The sequence below is a fragment of the Rattus rattus genome, chromosome 2 (assembly GCF_011064425.1).
Source record: "Rattus rattus isolate New Zealand chromosome 2, Rrattus_CSIRO_v1, whole genome shotgun sequence".
Taxonomy (NCBI): Eukaryota; Metazoa; Chordata; class Mammalia; order Rodentia; family Muridae; genus Rattus; species Rattus rattus.
Window position 1 is genome coordinate 4000854 of NC_046155.1, and position 12795 is coordinate 4013648.

Consider the following 12795-nt stretch of genomic DNA (forward strand, 5'->3'; position numbering starts at 1 on the left):
TTTTTTGAGACAGGGTCTTTCTAGTCCACTTAGATTGTCACCTCTGGAGTGCTGGTGTTGTGGGCTTGAATTGCATACCTAGTTGTGGAAAGACAGTTCTCACCCTGACCAGGGACCTGAGACCCCTGGGCTGAGTTGCCCAGGTAGTACTTTGCAAGGTTCCTTGCCTTCATTAGGCCTCAGTCTTCTCATCTGTAGCACAGGTGACAACAAACCCACCTCCTATGGGGACTAAGTGCCATCTGGCAGACAGCAGTCCAGGAAGGTGGGCAGGCATGGGTTCTGTGGGGTCACCAAGCCAGGGCCTGCTCCAGAACAGAGCTAGACTAGAGCTTCTCTCTGGATTTCTTCAATAGGGAATTTGGGTTATCCTTGGATCTCTGTTGCAGACTCCATGTGTCCTGGTGTCCATAGCAGGTGCTGTGAGAAGGGTTCTTGGGCTCTTCTGCATCCCAACTAACTTTCAGACCTGCCACACAGCAAGTCTCCAAGACAGAGTCCAAACTCACAAACAATCCTCCAAGCATGTCTCTACCCTGATAAGCTTGGTGAGGCCAGAGGGCCAGGGATTAGAATGTCATCTCTATGTCCCGAGAGGTCGTTTGTGTCTTTCCCTCCATTGTTTTCGTCTGTCCAGTTGGCCACATGGTGGACAGAGTTGTCTATTGGATCCTGAGTTGGCGCCTGTCACTATTTTGGGCGGTGGCCCCTGTGCCTTGGCACCTGGGTTCCTACTCTTTTCTGGGAGCTCTGGCTTGTTTGAAAGTAGAAGCTTGCAAGTTTGGCTCAATAAACAGATTTTGGAGAGCAGTGATAAATTTGGCGGGTTTTCTGACTCGTTTCTGCAGTACTTAAAGGAAACAGGCGCTGGTACAAAGGTAGGCTTGTTTCTGAAATCGGTTCTCCAGTTTCCTCTCCGAGGACAGAACAATGTGATCTTTGTGGCCACACAGCAGCCACTTCCCTCTCTGGCCCGCAGGGGAGGGCCTGGGCCATCCCACCTTCTCCCACCTCCATGGAAATGCGTCAGTGCCAAGCCAGCTAGCTGGCAGGTCTGACTGACTGTTGTGGGGTTGGCGGTAGTTCTCAGGGTGTGGCACCGAGGCACCACAACCGGACTGCAGCACCAGTCCTGAGTCCCTGGGTCCATCCATGCTGAATTCTCTTAATCTACCTCACTCTGGGGGACACCATGATTCCAATCGCTTCCTTACCTTGAGTGTCAGTGGCTCTTTTTCTTGGCTGTCTGTGTGTGTCCCTCTTTCCAGGTGCTGGGGACAGAACCCAGGGCTTCATATATGCTGAATAGCATTGCAGTCCTAAGCCATTGCATCTAGTGCTGGTCCTCAGCTAAAGGGGAGTCTGGACTCAGGTCACTGTGCAGAAGCACCACAGGTGGCCGCCAGGAAATCCCTGTGTCCACAGAGTCCAGAGGTCTGAGTAGCACGCAGCCTGCCTGCTCAGCTTGTCAGCTCTCTGCTAAAGATGAGTGAGGGTCACAGGCCATATACAGGGTAAACATGGCACCAAAGAGGCCTCAGCCAGTTTCCAGAAGTCCTCCATGCAGCTTGTGCTGGCACTGGCTTTGATAGTTAGATACTGGTCTGATCAGAACAATTCTTGGGTGTGTGTGCTTCTTATACTAAGTGTGGCTAGTGAAGATTTCCTTTGTAAATAAATGTATCCTCCTTTGGAACAGCCAGAAAACAACAGATTAAAAACAACCGAGGCTTGCGACTGCCACTGCCTTGTGATGGAACCACCACCATCCCAGGATTAGAGATGGGGAGACTGAGGCTTGAAGAAGCAGAGAGAGTAGAAGCATGTTTGCATCGTAAATGGTTTCTTTGAAATTGCTTTAAGGGTCTGGGTCTGGTGGCTTATGTCTATAATCTCAGCACTTGGAAGGCAGAGTCTGCAGCCATCCTAGGTTACATACAAGATACCAGTCTGAAAAAGCTAACACAGGGGCTGGAAGGATGGCTCAATGGTTAAGATTAGGTTTGATTCCCAGCACCCACATAGCAGCTCACAATTCTCTCCAACTCCAGGTCCTGAGGATCCAACACTTTCTTCTGACCTCTGTACACCAGGTGCACACATCGTACATTGACATAAATGTAGCCTAAACACCTGCATGTGCTCGCTGTGCTCTCTCTCTCTCTCTCCCCCCAAATCCACACAAGCAAAATTGCCAAAGGGGCCCCTGGGTTCTGCTCCTTGGTGGCCGAGACACAGTTCACATATGTGAAACAGACCTGGGGACAGGCTACAATGTCACAGTTGTCCTCTTGGGGGGGTTATCTGATGGGCTGGTCTTCCTGTGTACATGAACCTGAGTGGCTGTCCTATACCTGGTAGACTAAGCCATGAGACCTTGGGAGGAAGAAAGCTGCCCTGTCCCATGGAAGAACTTGTTTCACCCGAGTGTCCGAGCACTCAGTCCCCAGGGGCTTGGAGTGCATCTCCATCTTGGGATTGCTGTTCTACTCTTTGCCGTGGTCGTGGGCCACTTCCGGGAGCCTGGCAGGCTGGGAGCCTTGGGACCAAGATGGTGTGTAATCAGAATGCTATATTTTGTCGAAAATAAGAATGTTAGTAACGGGCTGGTTTCTGGCAAGTCAAACTGGGACTCTGAAATACATATTTTTCTCTACTCTGTCCTAAACCTTCTAATTAGTGAGAACGCACATTTGCAGACATAAATCAATGTCACGATTTGTCCTGGGTATCCCTGAGCTGGTAACATTATGTGGTTGCTAAATTGGGGCCTTGGGAGTGTGCGCATGCTTGTGTGTGCACGCACATGTGCACGTGTGTGTCAGAGGGTGAAGGTTCAGGAGAAGCCAACTTTCCCAGAGAAGTCCTGGAATCCTTCCTTTGCACCCCCACACGGAGACTGTTACAGTTCATGAGTGTGGATGTCACCAAGTTAAACTGATTAGCAGGGGAAATGACTTTCATGGTAAAGGACTTCCTTTCTGGAAACCTCTACTGTAGGGTGTCAGTAGCTAGATCCAGGATTCTGCAGAGGCTGTTGGCCCGGTGCCGCCTGTTAGACAGCTCGCTTTCTAGTTGAGGCCTTAGTTGTGTGACGACGGGTCATCTTCGGTGGGTTTCCTGGGTTCCTGGGGTTAGGTGTAGGGTCTAATCAGCTGGGGTCATGCTGGTTCAACATTGGGCTGTGGGATAAAGTAATGTCCCAGAGCGCCCGTGGTCATTTGTCCTCTACACTGGGGGAATTACTTGCCAACAGTCCTCTGGTTGTCAGATAAGATACTCACTGGTCTAGCAGCCCATAGGGTGTGAGCAGAGGTTGTGGTGGGCACAGGTGAGCCTGTCGCTGCTACACATCAGGGTTTTTGTGGTTCGTGAAAGGAGCAGGAGGTGGGCCGGCCGCTGGCAGGGGAGCAAGCCAGGCTGGGCATCTCCCTCATTCTGGATTCCGTGTGCCTCTGCCCAGTCTCTGCTGGCTCTTCTCACTCTATTTTATTTCTGACTCCAGGCCAGTGCTTTTCAAAATGTGTTTCCTGGTTTAAAACCAAAAAAATAGGACAAAGAATGTCAGTTGAGTGTTTGCCTAATGTGCATGAAGCCCTGGGGTTGATTCCCCAGCATTGCATAAGCCAGACCTGGTGGAAATGTCTAGGATTGGGAACTGGGCCTACCTCCTCTGTGAACACAGCACGACCTTGGTGAGCTGCTTGGCAGGAAACCATGGTTGCTCACCTGTGGAAGGGAACACTTCCCTCATGTGACTGAGGGCTCAGGTGGTAACCAGCCCACAGCTGGTGCTGGTTCTGCTGTGGCTGTTGGTCTGAGGACCCGGTGTTGGGTGGCTGGTTTCAGTTGAGAGCAGGTAGCTGGGACTCCCACCCATGGCAATCTGACGGTCACCCCTGGAGATGTCCTTGGTGGGAGTAACCCTCTGGTGTGTGGGAATGAGGACTACATAGTTCCAGAAGGGGCCCAGGCCACTGTCAGATCCCTCAGAGAGTTGCCAGTCAGGTTCCCGACAGCCACCTTGGCAGGCCTGCAGTGAGCCCTTTTCTGGTCCTGAGTCTGGCTTGTCTTCAGACATTCAAGGGTGGTTGAGCATTGTCCTAGACCAGCTCCTGTGTGCAACAGAGCCCATGTTCTGCTACAAGCAGGGGGTATAAGGACAATTGCCTCCTGCCAACAGCCAAGACCACACACACCCTGCCTCTTCCAGATCCTTGGTGGCCTCATGTCAGGTACAGCCCTTCATTCTGCTGTGGCACAATAGAGACCCTGTAACCCATGTCATTCTTTAGCGAAGATTGGGAGGCCCCATCCTCCTCTCATGTACTCCAGGGTGTCCAACCCAGCAGCCTGTTCTCTCTTTTTAAATTTTTCTTTATTTTATGTGTTATGAGTGTTTTGTACACTTGTATGTCTCTGTACCATGTGCATGCCTGGTGTCCAGGGAGGTCAGAAGAAGGGTGTTAGATCCCTGAGGTTAGAGTCACAGACATTCACAGGTGATGGGAATTGAATCTGGCCCTCTGAGAGAATAGCCAGTGTTTTTTGTTTTTTGGTTTTTTTAAAAAATATTTATTTATTTATTTTATGTATACGAGTACACTGTAGCTGTCTTCAGACACACCAGATCCCATTACAGATGGTTGTGAGCCACCATGTGGTTGCTGGGAATTGAACTCAGGACCTCTGGAAGAGCAGTCAGTGTTCTTAACCGCTGAGCCATCTCTCCAGCCCCATAGCCAGTGTTCTTAACTGCTGGGCCACCTCTTTTCAAAACTACATTTATTATTATTGGGTGTATGTGCAGCCATGTGTGTGGTGCAGCGCATGTGTGGAGGCAAGAGGACAACATACAGCGTCGTGGAGTCAGGTCTCTCCTATCTTTTGCAAGTGATTTCTCATTTCCTGTTCTACCCCCAAACCTGCCCCCTATACATTTCCTGCTTGCCTGCTTCCCTGACCTTTGAAATGTGGTTCCTGCCTGGGAAGCTTGCCTAAACCTCAGAGTTAATGAAGGCTTCCTCTGGTGCTCTAAGTGTGCATGCATGTGCATGAGTACTCTTGTCTGTGTGTGCACTGGCATGCTTTTGGATGTGTGCATTTGATTATGAACATGAGTACTATGTATGAGTGTAAGAATGTGTTGGGGTTGGATGAGGCACTGAGAGGCAGCAGAAATGGATGTGCAGAGAGGCAGAGGGTAAGCCGCAACCTTCAGTGGGAGTGTCTGGATGCAGAGGTGGCTGTGGGGAGCCAGTGCTCTCTGCTGGAGCAGAGAGGGTTGGAATCGGGGTGTGATAACTTGGTGTGAAGAGTTGCCCTTGTTCTGTGGCCAGAGGCCTGTCTGCACAGACCTTCTGATATAATTCTGTAAGTGTGGCCAGATCACCCTTCTGGCCACTCCAAGGTAGGGGTTGTGATTTTCTGGAAGCTTCTTCCCACTGCCACATTAGTACAGTGGGCACTGCTCTTGTGTTCTGTGTGCCCTTGACGATTCACCTAACTCTGTCACAGTAAGAGCTTTCAGAATTCCTTCAGCCTCTGTCATGGGGGGGATGTATGTCTTTCTGAATGTGTTGTGGTCACATTTCTGGATGTGCAGCCTGGCCATGGCTGTTTTGGGTTTGGCACAAGTGATGGTCCTGGCTAGCCGTGATTTGTACCTTGCTGGACTTATTAGCTATGCCTACCCCAAAGGGGTGAGTGTGACTGTAGTGGGGAAGGTACGGATGACAGGGTCTGGGAAGACAAAGGTTTCCCACAGACCTTGGAAACCAGGTAGCATTGAGCCAGATGTCCATCAGCCAGGTGTCAAGGACTATAGAATAAGAATGGCTAATGGCCCAGGGGTGGCCTGAGAGAATATGTTGGGGGCTGGGACTGTTCTGAGAGGTATGGAAAGGGGGCTCTGGGCAAGATGAGGAGGTTTTCTGGTTCAGTGGGTTCAAAGGCCTGTGGATGGATGGATGAATGAATGGATGAATGGATGTATGGATGGATGGAGAGATGGAGAGGTGGATAGATGGGTAGGGAGGGCTATAGGTAGCTCAGCTCAGGAGGAGTGGGGATAAGAGATGAGAGCCATTTCCTATGTTTGCTGACATTTCCATTACAGGTAGGTCTGAGGTAGGGTAGGAAGGATTACAAGAGACCTAAGGTTTTATTCTTTGTAAGTATCAAACTGCTCACTTCCATGAACACATTAGATTGTCACTGAGGGCAGCCTTAGCTGGGTCCCAGTTCCTGTGAAGATGTGAGATTCTGTGGCCGAGGACATGACTGTCATAGGTGCTTGGGTTTGAGTGGTCCTGCCACTGGCCAGGAGACAAGTGTGGTGGTTCATCTCCTGCTGTGTGCTGGATCCCAGGGGCAAAACACAGAGGTGGGGAAGGGCTTTGGGGAACTTCAGATTAGTAAGTGTTGGTTCTTCTTTTTATTTTAATTAGTTAATTATTTTGTTATTGTTGTTGGACACAGGATCTCTCTACATAGTCCAGGCTGTCCTGGAACTACATAGAGTAGGCTGGCCTTGAACTACCAAAGATCTGCCTGCCTCTGCCTCCCCCAGAGCTGGGATTGAAGGCATGTTGGCCCTTTGTTTTACTTGCTTAGGGATATTGTCAATGGCACAGCAATGAGCATCTTCTGTGCCCAGGGTGGCTTCCCTTTGTTCTTGGCGACTGGAGAAGAGGAGCCAGCTTCTGTTGAGGTTTCTCTTTGGTCCCCATCACTTATCTGAAGATGCCTCTTAGAAAAGCACAGTGCTTCCTGGCTTGTGCAGCACAGCCTGCACTGTAGCCTGTCTTCTAGTCCATAGCTCACGGTGACATTCCTGGGAGTTTTACCCTTGTTCTGCTGGTACTACTAAGAAAGGTGGTTCAGAGTCAGGTGCTGGATGCTCTTTCAGAGGACAGGAATTGACGTTCTTAGAGTCCACAGCAGGCAGCTCACAACGACTTGTGACCCCAGCTCCAGATCTGATGCCCTTTTCTAGCCTCTGAGGTCACCTCTATGCATGAACACACACACACACACACGCACACACACGCACACACACGCACACGCACACCCGCACGCATGCACATGTTCAGATTTCAAACATGTAATATTTTTAGTAAAGTATGTAGGATTATGTCTGGAAGATAATGTATTGGACACACAGACAAATAGAACTTTACAGAAAGACTTGAAAGAGAAGGGAGATACTGGTCTGTGGACAGGAAGGCAAGTGTCTGCAGATGGTTTGCCTAACTTTGTCTGCAGTTTCTGTGTGCTTCCCAGCAGCTTTTCCCATGGTCACTGGGATTTGAACTCAGGTCCTCATGCTTTTGTGACAAGCACCCATTGAGCTGTCTGTCCTTCTAAACTCTTGGCCCTCTGTTTTTAAGGATATAGTTTAGTGGCAGTGAGAACATTCACATAGCCTGGTGTAGCATCACGAGCTTCTGACCCCAGCCCGAGGAGGCTGAGGCAAGAGGATCCTGAGCTTGAGTCCAGCCTATTGTGAGGGCCGAGGAGATGGTTCAGCAGATGGGAGCACTAGGCCGCGCTTGCAGAGCTCAGGTTTGGTTTCTAGGACTTGCATTGCCGAGCACAACGTCTGCAACTCTGGTTCCAGGGGATCTGATGCTCTCCTCTGGCCTCCGTGTGGGACTGCACACACATGGTGCACATAAACTCACACAGAATAATACAGAAGTAAAGACACATGTAAATGAAGTAAATGAGCAAAAAGCTGTCCTTCCGTAATCTCAGGGAGGTAGTGACAGGAGGGCTCTGGGACTCATTGGTCAGCTGGGACTAGTCTGGGCAAATCAGTAAGTTCAGGATTCGAGAGACCCTGTCTCAAAAAACAGTGATTGGGGAGGACAAAAACACCAATCTCTGGCCTCCAATATACACACATGTCACACACACACACACACACACACACACACACACACACACACACACACACACACACACAGCTGTGGCTGTAGCTCAGTGACAGAGCACTTGCCACCTTTAAACAAACCCCAGATTTTCACTAGGTGTGGTGGTGCACTTCTGTGACCCCTGAGCAAAGGTGGCTGAGGTAGGATTGATGTCTCTGGGCTACACAGGGGAACTTTGTCTCAGAGCAAGGGTATAGCTAAGTGGTAGAGAGCCTGCTAGCATGTGTGAAGGAAGGCATGCATGGTCTTGATCCTCAATACTAAAAAAATAAAAATAGTTAAAGGAAGAAAGAGAAGCGGGTCTTCATGACTATGGATAGCCGTGTGTAGGCCCCATCATGGTCTTTCTGCTGGGCTGGCTATATCAACAGGGTCTCAGTAAGTGGCCCTGGCTGGCCTCAGCTCTCCGTATAGACGAGACTGGCTTAAGGTCAGATCTGCCTGCCTCTGCCTCCCCAACAGTGGAATTAAAGGCAGGCAGCACTGACGGTTTTTCTTTTTTTAATAACTTGTTTCTACAGCATTGATTGGCGCTGTGCCTATTTGTATGTCTGTGAAGGAATCGGAGTTACAGATAGTGGTGCGCTGCCCTCGGGTGCTGGGGATTGAACCCGGGTCCTTTGCAAGAGCAGCCAGCACTCTTAACTGCTGAGCCCAAGTTTTACTTTTTTCATGCTGTGTAAAAACCTTTCAATAAAACGCTGTAGAAACTAATAAGTTTGGTGCTTATTAGTGAAGAACACTAGCTATTCCTGAAGAGGACCAGGGTTTGAGTTCCAGCACGTACACACGTGTATATATGCACATGCACACGTACACACACAGAGGCAATGTATCCATATGCATTAGAAACAAAGCGTCTCCGTTGAGGTCTAAGGGCAGTGGAGGCCATGGGGCGCATCGTCTGGCAGCATCGGGTAGGCATCAGATGTAAGAAGGTGAGTGGGGCTAGAATGAGGAGCCCTGAGTCCATGTGGAGGTCTGGTCCTGCGAATGGGGTCCAGGGATGTGTACATGTGCTCCTGTGAGTATCCCCCCTGGTAGCTAGCTGATGTTCAGGTGCTGAGGAGGCTGCCGTGTGCCCCATTAGTAGAAGTCACTTGAGATGCATAGCTGCTGCTTGAGGTCTTTCTGGGGTGTGACCCCATTTCCTTGTTGTCTTCCTTCTTTGAGACCCCAGCTCCCTTCCAGAAGGCTTATGCAGTACACCCACCGCCTTGGAGCTTCAGGCTCAGGTGTTGTGTGGCTGTGCGAACTATGCAAGTGTGTGTGTGCTCTCCAGCTAAGTTGGTAGCTTCTTGTACGTGAATCCTTACTCTTTCTGTGGCTTGGCCTTTCCCATTGAGATGGTGATGGACTCTCTTCCCCACCCCCACCCCCACGCACCGTGTGTGTGTGTGTGTGTGTGTGTGTGTGTGTGTGTGTGTGTGTGTGTGTGCGTGCGTGTGTGTGTGTGTGTGTGTGTGTGTGTGTGTGTGTGTGTGTGTGTGGCGTGTGTGTAGGCTCCCACCCACCTCAAGCACTCAGAGGCCCAATGTAACGCTTTGTGATTATAAATAAGGCATGGACCAAGATTGCTTCTTATTTTGGGGTCTCAGCACAGGGTTGAATTACCTGGAATTGGGCCTTGTTTGGGGTAACCACGTAAACAGTGTAAAACATGGGCTATTGGAATGGAAGGCAAACCATCTGTTATGAATTCTATATATAAATATTGGATATACTTACATGGGTTAAAATGGGATTGTTGGCACTGGGGTTTTCAGAGTCTCAATTCTGCTGTGGCAGGGACGATAAACTAACCACAGGGCCTGGTGGCCAAGGCAGGAGGGGGCCAGGGCTGGTGCTTTTCTCTCACACTGATTTAATAGGGTCCTGGGAGCCATTGCTGTGCACCCATCAGGGTTATTTCTTAGCTATTGGCTCCCCTCCCTGATTGTGGGTGCTGAAAGTCTCTGGGGCTATGGGACATCTATGTTCTTGCTTTGAAGGAGTATATACAAAAGTAAACGGATGGGGACATCAGGGTGGACCAAGAGAGCTGTCAGATGTCATAGAGAATTTGGCCTGTTCAGCTGTCAGCTGGGACTTTTCCAAACATTAACTCTTTGCTGTCATTGTTTTGAGACAAGCAAGTCCAGGCCGGCCTTGAACTTCTGATGCTTCTCCTTCTCGTGTCCTGGGCATGTGCCATCATGCCAGGTCAAAACATTATTTGAGGGGTGGTGTGTGTGTGTATGTGTGTGTGTGTGTGTGTGTGTGTGTGTGTGTGTGTGTGTGTGTGTGTGTGTGTGTGTGTGTGTGAGAGAGAGTGTGTGTGTGTGTGTGTGTGTGTGTGTGTGTGTGTGTGTGTGTGTGTGTGTGTGTGTGTGTGTGTATGTGTGTGTGTGAGAAACTGAGACTCAGCAGAGTGGTAAAATTTCTTGCTCTGGATCTCCCAACTGGGAGCCAGGACCCTATGTTTAATGGAGCCAACTCTAGCCTGGGGAGCGCTGACCACTAGAGGTTCCAGGAAAACATCCTCATATTTGTGACCTGAATTCCCCTCATTTCACAGGAAAGATACTGCTGACCCTGTGTCCCTGTGTGGAGCATTCTCTGACCCTACCAGTGCCCTCTCTTGAGGTCTGGATTCTTTTTTTTTTTTTAAATTCATTTATTATATATAAGTACACTGTAGTTGTCCTCAGATACACCAGAAGAGGGCATCGGATCTTTTTACAGATGGTTGTGAGCCACCATGTGGTTGCTGGGAATTGAACTCAGGACCTCTGGAAGAGTAGTCGGGTGCTCTTAACCACTGAGTCATCTCTCCAGCCCTGGATTCTTTTTTAAAAAAAGATTTATTATTTTATGTATATGAGTACACTGTTGCTGTCCTCAGATACACCAGAAGAGGACATCGGATCCTATTACAGATGGTTGTGAGCCACCATGTGGTTGCTGGGAATTGAACTCAGGACCTCTGGAAGAGCAGTCTGTGCTCTTAACCACTGAGCCATCTCTCCAACCCGAGGTCTGGATTCTTGCCTTGTCATATTCAGCTTCAAAAATAATACTTGCACAGAGATAGTTTCCTAGCAACAGAAGTGGAATTCAGTGTTAACATTTGAAAATACATATTTACCAATCTCGAGGCAGAGACTGTTCTAGTTGACCAAGCCTTTGTCACCAGTTAGCGTTCTTTCATGCCCTCAGTCCCAGAGCACATGGATTGATAGTGATGTGGGGTGAGTGTACGCACACGTACACACATTTGTGTGTAGTCATATGTTCACGTAGAGCTCAACATTGGAAATCATCCCCCAGGAGTCATCGTCTTGTTTTTACGATTTTTTAAGTTGTGTGCTCATGTGTCTGCCTATTTGTGGGTGTGTGCGTAAGCACAGGGACCAGAGGTGTGATGTCCTCTGGAACTGGAGCTGCAGACCTTTGGGAGACATTATGGATGCCAGGAACTAGACCTGGGTCCTCTTCAGCTCTTAGCTGCTAAGCCATTCATTTTGGGGTCCTTAATACAACGGGTGTTATGGTACTGTCCAAATGATTTGTCCCAGTGTCATTGTTGTCTCCTAGAGGACTTTTCATGAGCTTTTCCTAGTGATCTCGTAAGAGTCCCAGGTGTAGTAAAAGCTGGGCCACAGGGCTTAACCTCTAACATCACTCTTGATGTGACTTGCGACAAGTGTGCTCTTTTACGAAGGCTGCAGCTATGGGCCTGGAGAATGTACAGCCAGGACCCCTGGTCTGTCAGGGGCTGTGCCTTGAGAGGTATTGGGCACATGGGCAAGTCACCTGGTAGGGGAGGAACCCATAGGACCAGCATCCATTGCGTTCTGCCCTCACTAATGCTGGCACTGTGTGTTTCTACCCAGGGAACTTTGCACTCACATAGTATTCAGCCTTCTCCTGTACTGTTTCCCACTCCTATCCTGTCCCCCACTCTGTGGCCCATTCACAGCATTAACATGATAGATATCACTACAAACTCTTCATCTTTGCTCAGTGTCTGTTTTCTGACTGGACTAGGAGACCCTGGAGGCCCCTGGTACAAGCAGTCCCTGCTTGCCAGCCTGTGAAGGCTTCCTGGTTTTGCCACTGTGGCTTTTTCTTTCACTTCCAAATCTCTCCAGACCTTTCTTTCCCTCCTCCTCCTCTAAGCTTTCCTTTGCTGCTTCTGCCTTTGGAAAGGAGGGGCTCACGGAGCCTTGGGGTGATACAGAGCCGGTGTTATCAAGGGTTCCCCAGGTGGGGGAGGGGAGGAAAAGCAGCCTGCCCCAGGTGAGGGTGGGGAGCCACCCACATTCTGCCTGCCTCCTTGTGGGCCCCTGGGGCTACTGCCAGGCCTCTTAGAGGGAAAACTAGCTTCCCAGGAGTGTGCTGTGGGTTCCCCTTAAAATTTAGGGATTAAGTGTGTGGTTTCCTTCCTCAGTGGTTCAAAGTTGGGAGCACTGCCCCACCAGCTCCTAGTGAGGGCTGGAGGAAAAAAAAAAAAAAAACCTTGGTTACAAATCCACCCCCAGCCTCCCTGTCCCTGCCCCCTCCCCTCCCGCGTGCCTTTGAAGAGCACACCTGAACTCCTGAGAGCAAGTTGAGGTGAGGAAGTGGTCTTTCCAGTTTGGGGAGCCGTACAGCCAGAGCTTGGGGATTTGGGGAGCCTTCCTGCCTCTTCTATCACTAAGGGAGCCTTTGGACAACTGGAAGGAAGGGGTCTTGGGAACAGGGGACCAGACGAAGGGTGGTGGTCCTGGGGAGGTGGGTATCAGAGGTAGCCATGCGTGATTCTCTTTCCCATCGCCCCTGGGACCCGGCTCTTCTCCTGCTCAGTTAGCTATCCTAACTCTTTGCTCTGCCCTCA

The 12795-nt window shown here is 49.9% G+C and overlaps 1 protein-coding gene across 1 annotated transcript in view; it reads left to right on the forward strand.

Annotated features, from left to right (window-relative positions):
- Positions 1–12795, forward strand: part of Lrp5 (LDL receptor related protein 5) — a 103612-nt gene that overhangs the window by 15367 nt on the left and 75450 nt on the right. The gene's annotated exons all lie outside the window — the stretch shown is intronic.